Below are 14,340 nucleotides of genomic sequence, written 5' to 3'. Positions count from 1 at the left end.
AGGTCGGAGCGGCTACACTGACCCACCAGTTACAGAGAGGAACTGAGATGGTATCGGAGTGCCCATCGTGTTTCTCACAAGAGGTGCTGACATGTCCCTCTCAGAGCAGTTGTCACAGCAATAGAGGGAGCCACCCATGTAAGGCAGAAAGATGAAACCCTTCAGTAGGACAGAAAGTGGAGTAAAGATTTCATAATCACAGTTCACTTCAATGATGAAGCAGGGCCTCTCGAGATTTGAAGAAGACCCCAGTGTAGGGGCAGTACATTAGGTTTCAAGGGGACTGGGTAATGGGAACTTACTGGCTCACCTCAGCCCCATCCTGCCCATTGGCCCCTATTCTTGCATCCTGATTGGTCTTTATTCCAACATAGTGTTTGATCTCATAATCCACGGCTTGTGCACCTCATTATTTTGTGGGGGTGTGTTAGTCTATAGCAGCAGTTCTCAACCTGTGGGTAGCGACCCCATTGGGGGTTGAATGACCCTTTCACAGGGTTTGCCCGATTCATAACAGTAGTAAAAAAAATTACAGTTATGAAGTAGCAACGGAAATAATTTTATGGTTGGGGTCACCACAACATGAGGAAGTGTATTTTTTTAATCATTTTATTTTATTTTTTGGAGACTGTTGCCTACCTTATTTTCACCAGCACACAGCCCTGAAATCACTGGGAAAGTGTCATATAACTGGCGATCTTCAGCCTGCAGCATGAGCCTCTAATTAAAAGTGGAACCATTCTTTCATCTTTAGTCTCTGACCACCCAGCGGTACTGCCTAGGGCACATAGTTTTCTCTCTGGGCCACAATTTCCTCTCCTCGTGAAGATGTGCTTCAGGCTGGGCAAGCCGCATGTGCTTCCTGATGGGACTCTCCCCCTCTCAGGTGAGCTGCTGGGCCACACTAAGCACCAGGTTCCAAGCAAACAGGCAGCAGGCAGGTGAGTCACAGCCTTCCCTGGGGAGCTTCCCACTGCTCTCCTAGGCCACTCCCAGCCAGGCTCATGGGGTGTCCAGCTGTCCGGGGGTTTCCCATCGAACCTCCCTGCCATTGTGCAACTTTCTGAGTCTGAAGGAGCGGCTCCTTTGCTTGGAAATGTTTCAGCAATTCCTCACTGTAATTCTCATCAAATCAATCGTGGCTTCTAGGCTCTGAATGAACTGACCTATTTACTCTCTACCTTCAACAGCCCTTTGCCACAAAAACCCAAACTCACTGCCATCTATTCGAACCGGACTCACTGGTCTATAGGACAGGGTCTAACTGTCTCTGTGGGGTTCCGAGACTGTGCATCTTCACGGGAGCGGGAAGCCTCGTCTTTCTCCCACAGAGGGCTGGTGGTTTCCAACTGCTGACCTGGCAGCGTGTCACCCATTGCTGCCAGGGCTCCTTGTCCTTGGCCACTGGGGCCTTTTAGTGTCTGGAATACAGGTGCTTCCTCAACTTCGGAGCCTTCACACCTGCTCCCCTCTGGGCTCAGCCTCCAGGCACACAGCACTCACCTTTGTACTCTCAGGCCGAGAGCTGCCCTCCTGTCCTCATTCCCTCTCCTTGCCTGGCTTCCCCAGAGCCCTCATATAATCATATAGGATGCCACTTTTGCCAGGCCTTGCCCTCTGGGAATTCAACCTCCCGTGCTCAGTCATTGAGGCATGCCCAGTTCCTAGCAGAGCCTCAGCCGCAGTGGCCCACGAAATGTTTGTCCAATGACCAGTCTGTTCTTCAGGCCCCACCTCCTCACTGCTGAAGGCCTTCCAGCACCGCCTTCTGGCTCTTTGGGTCCTTCTGCATTTCTGTCACGATTGGTGTGGTCTTGCCAAACCCCAGGCAGTAAATTCTTCCACTCTCCCCATTCCACAGATCAGAAAACTGAAACTCAGCGAGGTCAAGGGCTCCACCCATGGTCCACACAGCCACTGGGCGGAGCATGCAAACCCACCCAAGAAGTACCATGATAAACAATGGCTCTGATAACAGTTCCAGGGGCCTCCAGAGTTCCAGTCTTTAATTTTAGGATGGGCCAAAGCACAGAGAGGTATAGCAATTAGCCCAGAGACACCCAGCAAGGTAAAGGCAGAATGAGGGGCCATGGCCCACACTGCCAAGGTTACAATGCTTTCCCAGCCTGGGCTGCAGCATCCCTCCCTGGCCGGGTCAGTTAGCTCTTCAGTGTGTAATTTAAGAACAGAATTAGAGGTTCAGAGGCCAAAATTGAAGGCTACATACACCTCCAACATTGGTGCATATGTTGAAAACCAGAATTCTTGGGAGGCTACCCAGAGACCCAAAATAGCGGCCAGTGCCCTTCAGATATTTGAAGAGGGCCATGGCAGTTTCTCAAATTACGGGGTTAAGAAGGCGCCCAATGCAGCAGCAGATGTCAAGGACAAGTTTCATTTATTTGCTGATGACGCCGACTGAACATCCCTCAGACACAGCAGCAGTGAGAGTTCATCAGGTGAAGTCATTTCTTGCCAGCAGGTCAAGGTGGCCCGAGGAGCAGCACAATCTGAGCATCCTCTTCAAGCTGAAGCCCGGGGGCTTTGGCAAACCTCCAGTGGGTGGGCCTGGCCCTTCTCCCCTGGGTGGGGGCTCTGAGCGCTAATCTTGTTGCTGGTACTTGTGCTTGATGTGTTTCCACAGCTTCCCCTCATTGATGTGCTCTTAGATCACAGGGCCCTGGTCGAAGGCGCGCTCAGAGGGCCCCAGGCGATGGTAAGGGCGAATGTGGAGGTCCTGAGGAACAGGAGGGAGTACAAACTCACTGTGCCATCTCTCCTACAGCCGAACCAACGCCTCCACTCCTGCGCAGGTCTGACCTTTCTCTTCTTTAATCATTGTATTAGGGGCTCATTCAACTCTTATCACAATCCATACATATATCAATTGTGTAAAGCACATTTGTACATTCATTGCCTTCATCGTTCTCAAAACATTTGCTCTCCACTTAAACCCCTGGCTTTAGCTCCTCATTTTTCCCCTCCCTCCCCGCCCCCCTTCCCTCATGAACCTTTGATAATTTATAAATTACTATTTTGTCAAATCTTGCCCTGTCCGACATCTCCCTCCACCCACTTTTCTGTTGTCCATCTCTGTCTCCAAGAGAGGAGGTTATATGTAGATCCTTGTAATTGGTTCCACCTTCCCACCCTACCTTCCCTCCACCCTCCCGGTATCACCACTGTCACCACTGGTCCTGAAGGGATCATCTGCCCTGGATTCCCTGTGTTTCCAGTTCCTATCTGTACCACTGTACATCCTCTGGTCTAGCCAGACTTGTAAGGTAGAATTGGGATTATGGTGGGGGGTAGAGGCAAGAAGCATTTAGGAACTAGAGGAAAGTTGTATGTTACATTGTTGCTACACTGAACCCTGACTGTCTCATCCCGCAACCGTTCTGTAAGGGGATGTCCAATTGCCTACAGATGGGCTTTGGGTCTCCACTGCGCACTCCCCCTCATCACAATGATATGGTTTTTGGTTCTGATGGTGCATGATACCTGATCCCTTTGACACCTTGTGATCACACAGGCTGGTGTGCTTCTTCCATGTGGGCTTTGTTGCTTCTGAGCTAGATGTCCACTTGTTTATCTTCAACTCATTAAGACCCCAGATGCTTTATCTTTTGATAGCCAGACACCATCAGCTCTCTTTGCCACGTTTGCTTATGCACCCATTTGTCTTCAGCAATCATATCATGGAGGTGAGCACACAATGATATGATGTTTTGTTCTTTGATGGCTGATAACTGATCCCTTCAGCACCTCGTGATCACACAGGCTGGTGTGCTTCTGAGGAACTATATTAAAGGGCTGTGGCAATAGGAAGGTTGAGAACCACGGGTCTATAGATTATCAACTAGGATAGGACACAACCTATGGAATAAGTTATGTCATGCAATTTGGGATGGGTTATCCAAATATCTAGTTGTTCTTGACGTGACAAGTGGAATGGATCATGGAGGAGAAGGTGTGTGTGGGCGTGTGGGGATGAGTCATCCACACTTGACCAGTGGAATGGGTCAGGTGAGATAATTCATTGGTCATTCAGATCTCAGAGGTCATCCAGGGTTCTAGCTGACCCTGACAATACCACCTTATACTGACGATAGCCAAGTTAAAACAAATAAAACAATAACAAACAAAAGGTGGGGAGACTGTGGAGAAATTGGACCCCTCATGATGATACCTCAAACAACCAGCAATAGCAATTACATTGGCTCTAGCAATCCCTCTGCTGAGTATATATCCTAAAGAGAGAAGTAGGAGTCATAACATGAACAGACATATATACACCCACGTTCACTGCAGCACTGTTCACAATAGCAAGAAGATGGAAACAACCTAAATGCCCATCAGGAAAAGAATAAAGACACTTTGATACATACACACAAAAATACTATGCATCACTAGGAATAGATGATGAAAACATCTCATGGCATGGGTAAACCTGAGGAACATTATATTGAATTAAGTTAGCCAACCATAAAGGACAAATATTATGAGACCACTGTTAAAGGGGCGGGGGAATTACAAGAAAAGAACTTTCATACCAAAGTGAACAGAGGTGGGGAAGGTAAAGCAATAGACTAAATAGTTAACAGGTGTTAACCTGGGTGATGTGGAGGGTGGTTATCTACAAGAGGGAGATGAGAAATCAAGGAGTAGGGGAAGGGTACACTACTGGGGAGATTGATTAGTGGCTTAAATGCTGAGTGTAAGTTGATGGTCTGAAATGTAAACCCCCTCCTAATTTACAAAAAGAAAAATTACACACACAAAAAGAATTAGGGTGGGGTCATTAAGTGGCAAAGGGTATTAGAAAAACATAGTTTGGGGCATATGTAGAATGCAGTCATCCATTCTAAAATGAAATTACAAACCAAATAATAATAAAGTAATTGTTAAGATGAAGAAGAAGAAGAAAAGAATGTCAAGTAGGAGAAGAAGCTGAGCAAAAGTGGGAGAAAGGAGAATGATTGATAAATTATAAGATGAGTCCCGATGGACTCTGTGGCCGTGCGTTTGAGGTGCATTTGTTCTTAATGCAGGTGGCCTCTAGATGTGTGACAACTTCCCATGATACTACCTGCTGGGCTATGAAAGCTATGTGTAGATGGCCATGACACCTGAGCTGCAACCTGTCTCTGCCTCCACTGGCCTCTGATCTTCTGGTTTCCTAACTTCCCAGTCCCGGGCCGCCATGAAAGTTGGGAAAAGCGTCCAGCATTATATCTGAAAACCAAACCAACTTCTACAACTGTTGAGCTATTTCCCTTCATACTGATTTCTATTTTTATATACATATAATTTATATCTCCATATAGATACACAATGCCTTACTGGCCTTGCCTCTCTAGGGAATCAATTATAATACAACCCTTGATGAGATAGACACAGTGACCACAACAATGGGCTCAACTATAACCTCAATTGTGAGGATGCTGAAGGACCAGCCCATATTTCAGTCTATTGTACATAGGGTCGCTATGAATCATAGCTTACTTGACTGCAACCTACAACAAAACAATTCTTTTTTCTTCCCTCCACACAAAATATGCTTATTGTATTTTTTTGGTCATTTATCTTGCCTGTTTCTATCCTCCTTTCCTTTTCTTCTTTGATTTTTAGTTATTAAATGGGTTTCTCTTTCTGTTGTTTACTTGCCTGCTTTCCCATGCTAGTTTTTAAAATTGGCTTTAATGACATATATTTTATACATCACTCTATTTAATTATTAAGAGGGTTTGTGCAATCATTATTATAATCCATTTCAGAATATTTTCTTTTCATACTAATTGTTGTTAACTCTTCATTTCCCATCCTTCCTCCCCTGCTATACCCCTATCCTCTACTTAATATCTTTACTAGCTACTTATGCTAGATTTAATATACAGAAAACCATGCGAAACAAAATACAGTCATACAAAGCAGACAAAAGTAACAATAAGGCTGTATTAGTCCCAGTAGACTAGAGAAACAAATCCATAGAAACTCATATGTGTACAAGAAAGAGTATATGAAGGGTAATTGTACATTAAGAAAGTATCCCAACATAGTCCAAGCCCATAAATCCAATATTAGCCCATATGTCCGATACCAATCTATAAAGTGTTCCTCAGACTCACAAAATACATGCAATGACACCAAATGCAGGAGGATCACAGGCCAGTGGGTGGGAAGTCCTTTGCATCCAGTGGTGGTGTAAGCAGCTCAATGCTGGCAGGGGTCTCCACGTGGAGCATGAGCGCAGTTCCATGTGTCTTGTCAGCTGCAATGTCTCTCAAGGAGTGAGCAGAGTCTCTCCTGCCTCCAAGGAGGAAAAACACAAATTTCCCAGAATTCTGAGGAAGCCATGTCCACATAGAGGCCTTACTGGTTATATCTTGATTGACAGGCCAGACTCCACCCCTTCACTCATAATTCTCTCATATTGACACCAGATTATGTAACTACCACAAAGGTGTAGACAAAACATAGGGAAATCACCAGAGGTTAATTCATGTGAGGACTCTACAAATGGATTATGGCATGTTATGTTATGGGCTTGCCTTCTGCAAATCAGTGTTCACAATTGGTCTGATCCTATTCCCTCATTTGGATTTGGGTTTTATTATTTACAATCCTTGGATCCCACAGGATAGTGTGCTTCCTCCATGTGCACAGGCTTAGTTGAAGCCTCGCCTCTATTTGTTTTTTTATTTTTCATAATTTCCCTTTCCATGGTGGTATGTTTAATCGCTTTTTATTTATTTGTTTCTTGTTTAACTAGGTGGGATACAACAACTATGCCTACGTTCATACACCCTGCAGGCCAGCGCCATGGCTGAATGAGGACCTGTACCGGTTAATCATCAATATACAGCACAAACCAACTCTTAATTCAGCTTCAGGAACACTGAACACGCTCATATTCTCTATCACACCCAGTAGCTACCGAGTGCCCCAGAGCAAAACATACAATCATCAGTTAAATACAACTACTCTTGAAAAGTCTCAGAAGCCCACAAGAGGAAGTTCTACCTTGTGCTGTAGGGCAGGTATGACGCAGAAGCAACTTAATGGTAGTGAGTTTGGTTTGGGTTATAACAATATTATAATGCCTCCTAATAAACAACAGGTAATTTGGGTTTGTGTGAAGAAACAAGAAATAAATGAGTCTGGTTCCTCAATCTCTTGTTGCATCACTTGCCGATCCTAAGAATCGTCAGTTGACCATGGACAATGGAATCATTCTGCTGACTTCAGACCTCTGCATCCACCAACCTGTGCCCCTGCTGTCTCTGCGTCCTCATCCTGCTTCCTGTCTGTCAGCTTCCACAAAGGAAGAGCAGCTTGACTTGAACTGGGCAGGACTTATCTATTTCAGTAAGTAAACACATATAAGTGTCACTGGTTTTGCTTCTCTAGAGAACCCAACATAATACCTTTGGTACTGGGAGTGATTTCAAAGAAACAAAATCTTAAGGATGAGTTTTCTAAACAGGTTCTTAAATCCAATTAGGCCTAAAGGCACTGAGCGCTCAGTCTCTGAAAGTACAGAGAAGTCTGGCACTACTATAAAGACAAAACTAGTGAAAAAAAAAAGACAAAACTAGTAAAACTTATTGAAAGTGATTGCTGTCAATCCATGGGTAGGTAAAGTATTGATAAGAAGTGAGGCACTGGGTCAGGGGTCCTCAAACTTTTTAAACAAGGGGCCAGTTCACTGTCTCTCAGACCCGTTGGAGGGCCAGACTATAGTTTTTTAAAATTAATTAATTAATTAATTTTTTATTGTTTTGTTTTTTAAACGATGAACAAATTCCTATGCACACTGCACACATCTTATTTTAAAGTAACAAAACAAATGGGGCAAAAACACCAGGCGGGCAGGATAAATGTCCTCAGTGGGCCGCATGTGGCCTGCAGGCCATAGTTTGAGGATGCCTGCTCTGGGTAATCATGTGTAATCATCACAACTTTATCAGTATAAGTATAGGGAAGCTGACTGGTTGGTATTTCTTGCAATGGACAAACTGTTAAAGGAAACATGCACTGAGAGCCTCAGAAGCCCTGCTCAAATGCCATACACCCAAACTAGCTACCAAGGCAATGCAGATTCCTAGTGACTCTCATAGGACAGGGTATCACTGCTCCTATGAATTTCTATGACTGTAACTGTTTACAAGCCCTTTTTTCTGTGGAGAAGCTGGTCGTTTCTAACTGCTGACCTTGCAGATCACAGGAAAACACATAACCATTATACCACCAGGACTCTGTTAAATGCTATGTAAGGTTTTCTTTCATGGCATAAGTAGAAACTTTGAGGTCATAAATATGACCTTGAAACTTGGGATGGGGACATATCGGCCAACAATCCAGTACTTGGAGATATGGCAGTTGTATATATAAAAATGACCTCAAAGCTTCTACTTGTACCATGAAACAAAGCCTTTATCTCTTCCAGTGTCAGAATGGATGTTACTGTAAAGCAAGCCCAGAGTCTTATATGTGTAGCTGAAATACAACATTGGGTTGATCCTCAACCTAGAAAGCTGTCAGATATTAAAGTGAGAGCACAGATTGAAAAGAAATGTGACCCTGAAACTTGGGATGGGGACATATTGGCCACTGATCCAGAAGATGGAGACATTTAGCCCCAAGAGTCCACTGAATCACCACAGTCATCAGTAACACCCCTCCCATCTGGAAAGATTAACCTACTCTCAGTAAAACCATTATCCCAGCCTACCCACGATTGAGGAGATGAACCCAAATGTACAAACTGACATGACACTCAGAGCTGTATCTGGAGTATGGCATCACAAAGACACCTGACAGCAGCGGTTCCCATCCTTCCTAATGTCACCACGCTTTCCCTCACCATAAAATTATCTTCCTTGCTACTTCATAACTGTAATTTTGCTACTGTTATGAATCATAATGTGAATATCTGTATGCAGGATGTATTTTCATTGCTGCAAATTGAACATAATTAAAGTATAATGATTAATCACAAAACAATATGTAATTATATATTGTGAAATATTTATTTATAATTACAAATAAATGAAATTTTGTCTTGAAGCATGGTGTAGCATGGGTAACAGTCTTAATATAACAACAGTAAACTACATTGCTACATTTTGCGACAGCATGTGTAAAAAGCCAACATCAATGTGAAGGTTGAGATAGCTTCTTTCTCACCAGATCAAAAATTCTCAGGACAGATTTTGCAAGAGCACCATGAATATCATCTACCACAACGTCTACTTCTGTATTTAGACTTGATAACTAATAAGCTGGAAAACCCTGTTTCACAAAGAAATGTTGTTGGAAATGGAAGAAGAAGGCTCAACACAGTCTCAGAACAGGATATGACTGCAAACACTTGATCCAGAATTTTATAACTGGCTTTGTAGAGAAATCCGTTTTCGCTGCATCGCTGCTAATAAGTTCAATGAATTCCTCTTGTGCCATCTCAGGAACATCTTCAACTTTGACTGTGAATGGGCTTCTGGAAAGTGCAAATGGGGTGTCAGGTAGATTTGGAAAGTACGGTGAAATTCATCTGCAAGCATGTGCAAGTGTTCTTTCACAGAAATTATCATCGTAATCCTTTTGTCTGGTTCAATGTCATATTCCTTAAAGAAAGCAGATAAGATAGACAACATGCAAATTTTATTTTCATCCAATTTTTTTTGTGCCAAAGCTGAAGTTTCATTTGGAATGATCAGATCTTTTCAAACAAATCGAGGCATGTTGCATTCGGTCCCTGCAGTGATAAATTTAATTCATTCAAGAGGCAAAGATGGCACCCAAGTAAGCTATTTTCTGCAGTTCACTTTTATTGCTGAAAAGTGCTTTGAATTGCAGTCTTGCTTTCTGATTAAAAAATGTTTTGAGTTCATCATGAAGCTCAAAAACACATTTTAAAATCTTTCCTCTTGACAACCATCTCACTTCAGTGTGAAATAGCAGAACATTGTTTGGCTCATCCAACTCTTGCAAAGTTGTGAAAACAATCGACTATTTAAAGTGCTCACCTTTACAAAATTGACTTTACAAAATCGACAGAACTTATGGCGCTTTTCATTACTTCTTGTAACTCTTGTGGCAATGTCTTCATTACTAATATTTGCTGATGAATCATGTAGTGAGTTCTGATGATTTTTGGTGACTCATTCAGTACCAACGTTGAAATCCAGATCGACATCCTAGCATAGCTGGAGCACCATCTGTGCAAACACCACAACCCTTTTCCCAAGAGACCTTATGCTCTTTCAGAAATGAACCCACTGTGTCAAATACATCACATGCAGTAGTTGTCGTTTCAGGAGGTTTGCAAAAAAAAACTCATCTTTAAAGTCACCATCATTAATAAACTTCATGTAAACCAGTAACTGAACAGTTTGCGATGTCTGTAGATTCATCAAGCTGTAGATTCATCAAGATGGATGCTAAATATTGGAAGTGGAGCAGATTTAATTTCCTGGATTTACCTGATCAAGAATATCAGCAGACATGTCATCTATTTTTTCTGCAGGCAGTGTCCTTAGATAAGGAAACTGCACTCCATTTTGTAACAAATTCATAACTCAAACAATATCTTTGGCCACTGGCAACAGTAAATCGTCAGCAGTGGTGTGAGGTTTCATAGCTCTGGCGATTCTGAGCACCACCAAATATGAAGCTTCAACAGCTGCTGTGTTTTGTCTGTGGTACTTGCCACCAGTGTCAAGTCTGGCTTTCTTGAGTCCATCAGCTTTGCTTCTAAAATAGGTGGTGTCGTTGCCGGCAAAGCTCGGATCCTAGCTATCAAAATGGCGTTTTAGTTTCTTTGGCTTCATAGATTTGGCTAATAGAACTTCATAACAACACATTGTGGTTTCTCAATTCCTGCTGTAATTATTGAGGTAAAAATATGCTGTAAAAATACTCAATATTTTCTTTTCTTAACGTTCTCCTCTACACGATCCATTGTCAAGGGACAGTTTGTTAATAAAAATAATATATAACAATAGCTTAAAAATACAAAATATGATACATGGCATAGTTCAGTCAATACAGTTCATTAAAGTTTCCTATGATTTACCATTCTGTGTAAATCAACCACAGCTGGATATAAAAAGACCAATCAGCATCCAGATTAAGTTCCCATTATATATATATATGTATATATATACACATATATATATATACTGTGTTTCCCTGAAAATAAAACATACCCATAAAATAAGCCATAGCAGCATATTCTAAGCATTTGTGTAATATAAGCTATACCCTGAAAATGATCTAGTGATAGGCATGGCTCTGCAGCGCATCAGCGCAGAGCTTCACGAAGATGGGCAGCCCTTCGCCTCTGCCCCATGGTGACAGCTGCTATCTCGGAGGGGACCGCAGAGGTGAGCGCAGCCCCATCCACAAGGTCGGCTCCCCTGTCCGTCCCAGTTGTTCTGTGCGTGCTGCAAGCTGAGGCATGGAAGGTGGCACAGACAGTGAAAGTAAAAGTCTGCTCAGTGAAGGAGCAGGATGCGCTGCTTCAGGTGTTGTGTGTCCTCAGGGGGAAGAAGGAAAAATGTGGCTGCCCTTTTACTCAGCACTGTGGGTCGATGTTCCAGAAGAAGACGACTTAACTATATTTGAATCAATGTAGATTATTGTACCATACTTAATAATAACAAGACATCCCCTGAAAATAAGCCATCGTGTGTCTTTTTGAGGGAAAATAAATATAAGACAGTGTCTTATTTTGGGGAAACATGGTATATATAATTTTGCAGTAGTTGATGATTTTACAGTGCTGCTTTCAACACAGTAGCTGCTTTCAACACAGTAGCTGCTCTCTACACATGTGTGACTGGTCCGCATAAGTGCATTGTGGCACCAACCCTGTCACATACACCTGTATTTTTACGGGGTGTATGTGATGGGGGTTGGTGCGATGATGTCATCATGTCAGTACTCATACATGGACATAGCTGCATGTAGGTGGATCCGCCTGGAGACAGATATAGGAGTGATGTGTCTCAGTTCCTAAGACCATCGGAAATATGTGTTTTCGGAAATATGTGTTGTTCGACCCCCAAAGGGGTTGTGACCCACAGGGAAAGAACTGCTGCCTTACAAGACAGTGATTCAGGTTCCCAGGAAATACTCTTCCCATCCTCTATTGCCTCTAGACCTAGTCTTTTTATTGACCAGGAGTCCATGTGAGCTCATACAGGACCAGGTAGAGCTGCCCTACGAGTTTGAGACTGTAACTGTGTATGGGAGTAGAGAGCCCTGTCTTTCTCCTGAGGAGCAGCTGGTGATTTCCAACTGCTGACCATCAGGGCTCTTTTCTAGATCCACAACTAAAATCACAGAGTTCCCACAGGTGAAGTCCAGGAAGAAGTACGCTACTCCCCTACAGAACTGCTACGGCTTTCCTGTATTTACAGACAGAAACCTGGAGAATGTGTGTGGGAATGATAATTAAAGGTGTGGGATAATGGTGCAGGGAACATATGCATTGATTAGCCTGAGTTAATAGATTTGAGTCCACTCAGTACAAATTTGTCCATATTTTAACTAGAGAAGCTAGGAGAGGATCTGCTAGTGAATTAAGACTCTTGCCTGCCATGGGGTTGATTGGACACCATGGGGGTAGGGGCAAGTGGCAGTACTCAATCAACAGAGACAAGGTGGGTGTCCTTACTGTAGCAGACAGGAAGGTCAAAGCAGTAATCAGAAGAGCCTGAATTGTGTGGGCCCATGGTATTGCTATTTAGGCAAACTTTCCCTAAATATGAAATAGATGGAAGTCTACTAAATATTTACTCGACCTATACAAACAAAAAATTTCAGGTGACCAACAGTCTAACTCAAATTATTGACAATAATCATGACTTCTCAATCAATTCCCAGACTTGTGTCAGTTTACAGAACCACAACCCCTTCCATGAAGGGGAGAGTGTGTTACTTCGAGAAAGGCCACCACTATAACACCAGAGATTTACACTGTTTATCTTTCTTCTAGTCTTCCCCAAATGGACTACCCACCTTTCACAAGAGGGACTGTTCACTGGGAGAAAGGAAATAATCAGACTTTTCTTTCCTTCTTTTAAAAATCAGACTTTTGATTACTGGACATTGGCTCTGAAATGATATTAATCCCAGGAGACCCAAAATGTTTTGAAGGCCCACCAATCAGAGTGGGAGTAGGTGGCGGTCAAGTTATTACTGAAGTCTTAGCTCAGGTTCATCCCACAGTGAAACCAATGGGTACCCAAACACACCCTGTAGTAATTTTCATAGTCCCAGAATAAATGATTGGAATAGACAACAGAACTACCAGCATCTCCTCCATAATGTAGTGGTCCCCTCTCGTGGTCTTGGCTTGAATTTCTGGAAAGCGTCTCCTTCCATTCTTGTGGGGGACCCAATGACTTGCCCCGTCTTGTGTCAATGTTGTATAGCCTCAAGTGGATGGTCATCTCTCAATGTCTCCTTATTGAAGGAGTGACCCCAATGTGGGATGTCCTCCTTCACGTCAGCTCTCGTGAAGTGTGCAAAAGGGAGATGAACATCCTTGTTTTTCGGTGCCGGAAAGAGGTCTGGTGTATCAGATTTATCTAATGCCACATGGCTTTTGGTCCCTTTAGCGCTGCTTTCATAAGCATTGGTGTGGAGCCAAACAAAACAAAATCCTTGACAGCTTCAACCTTTTCTCTATTTATCATGGCATTCCCTATTGGTCCAATGATGAAAATTTTGGTCTTCCTTACATTGAGTGGTAATCCATACTGAAGGCTGCAATCCTTGATCTTCATCAGCAAATGCTTCAAGTTCTCCACATTTTCAGCAAGCAAGGTTGTGTCATCTGCATATCACATAGGTTAATACGCTTTCCTCCAATCGTGATCCCACATTCTTTTCATATAATTCAACTTCTTTGATGATTTGCTCAGCATACAGATTAAATAATATGGGGAGAGGATGCTCCCCTGACACACACCATTCCTGATTTTGAACCATGCAATAGTCCCTTGTTCTATTCAAATAACTGCCTCTTGATCCACATACAAGTTCCGAGTGAACATAATGAAGAGTTGTGGAATTCCCATTCTTCTCAAGTTTATTCATAGTTTGCTATGATCCACAAAATCCTATGTGTTGGCATAGTCAATAAAACACAAGTAGATATCTTCCTTTATTCTCTGTTTTGAACCAAGCTCTATCTGACACCAGAATGATTTCCCTTGTTCCATGCCCTCTTATGTACATGCCTAACTTGTTTGGTTTTAGGATGCGACCAAGAATAGGACACATGACTGAATCAGCACAATGTTTTCTAGGCCAAATCAAGCTTCTGTA

The sequence above is a fragment of the Tenrec ecaudatus genome, chromosome 12 (genome assembly GCF_050624435.1).
Source record: "Tenrec ecaudatus isolate mTenEca1 chromosome 12, mTenEca1.hap1, whole genome shotgun sequence".
In the NCBI taxonomy this organism is placed as follows: Eukaryota; Metazoa; Chordata; class Mammalia; order Afrosoricida; family Tenrecidae; genus Tenrec; species Tenrec ecaudatus.
Note: the sequence above shows the minus strand (reverse complement) of the source record.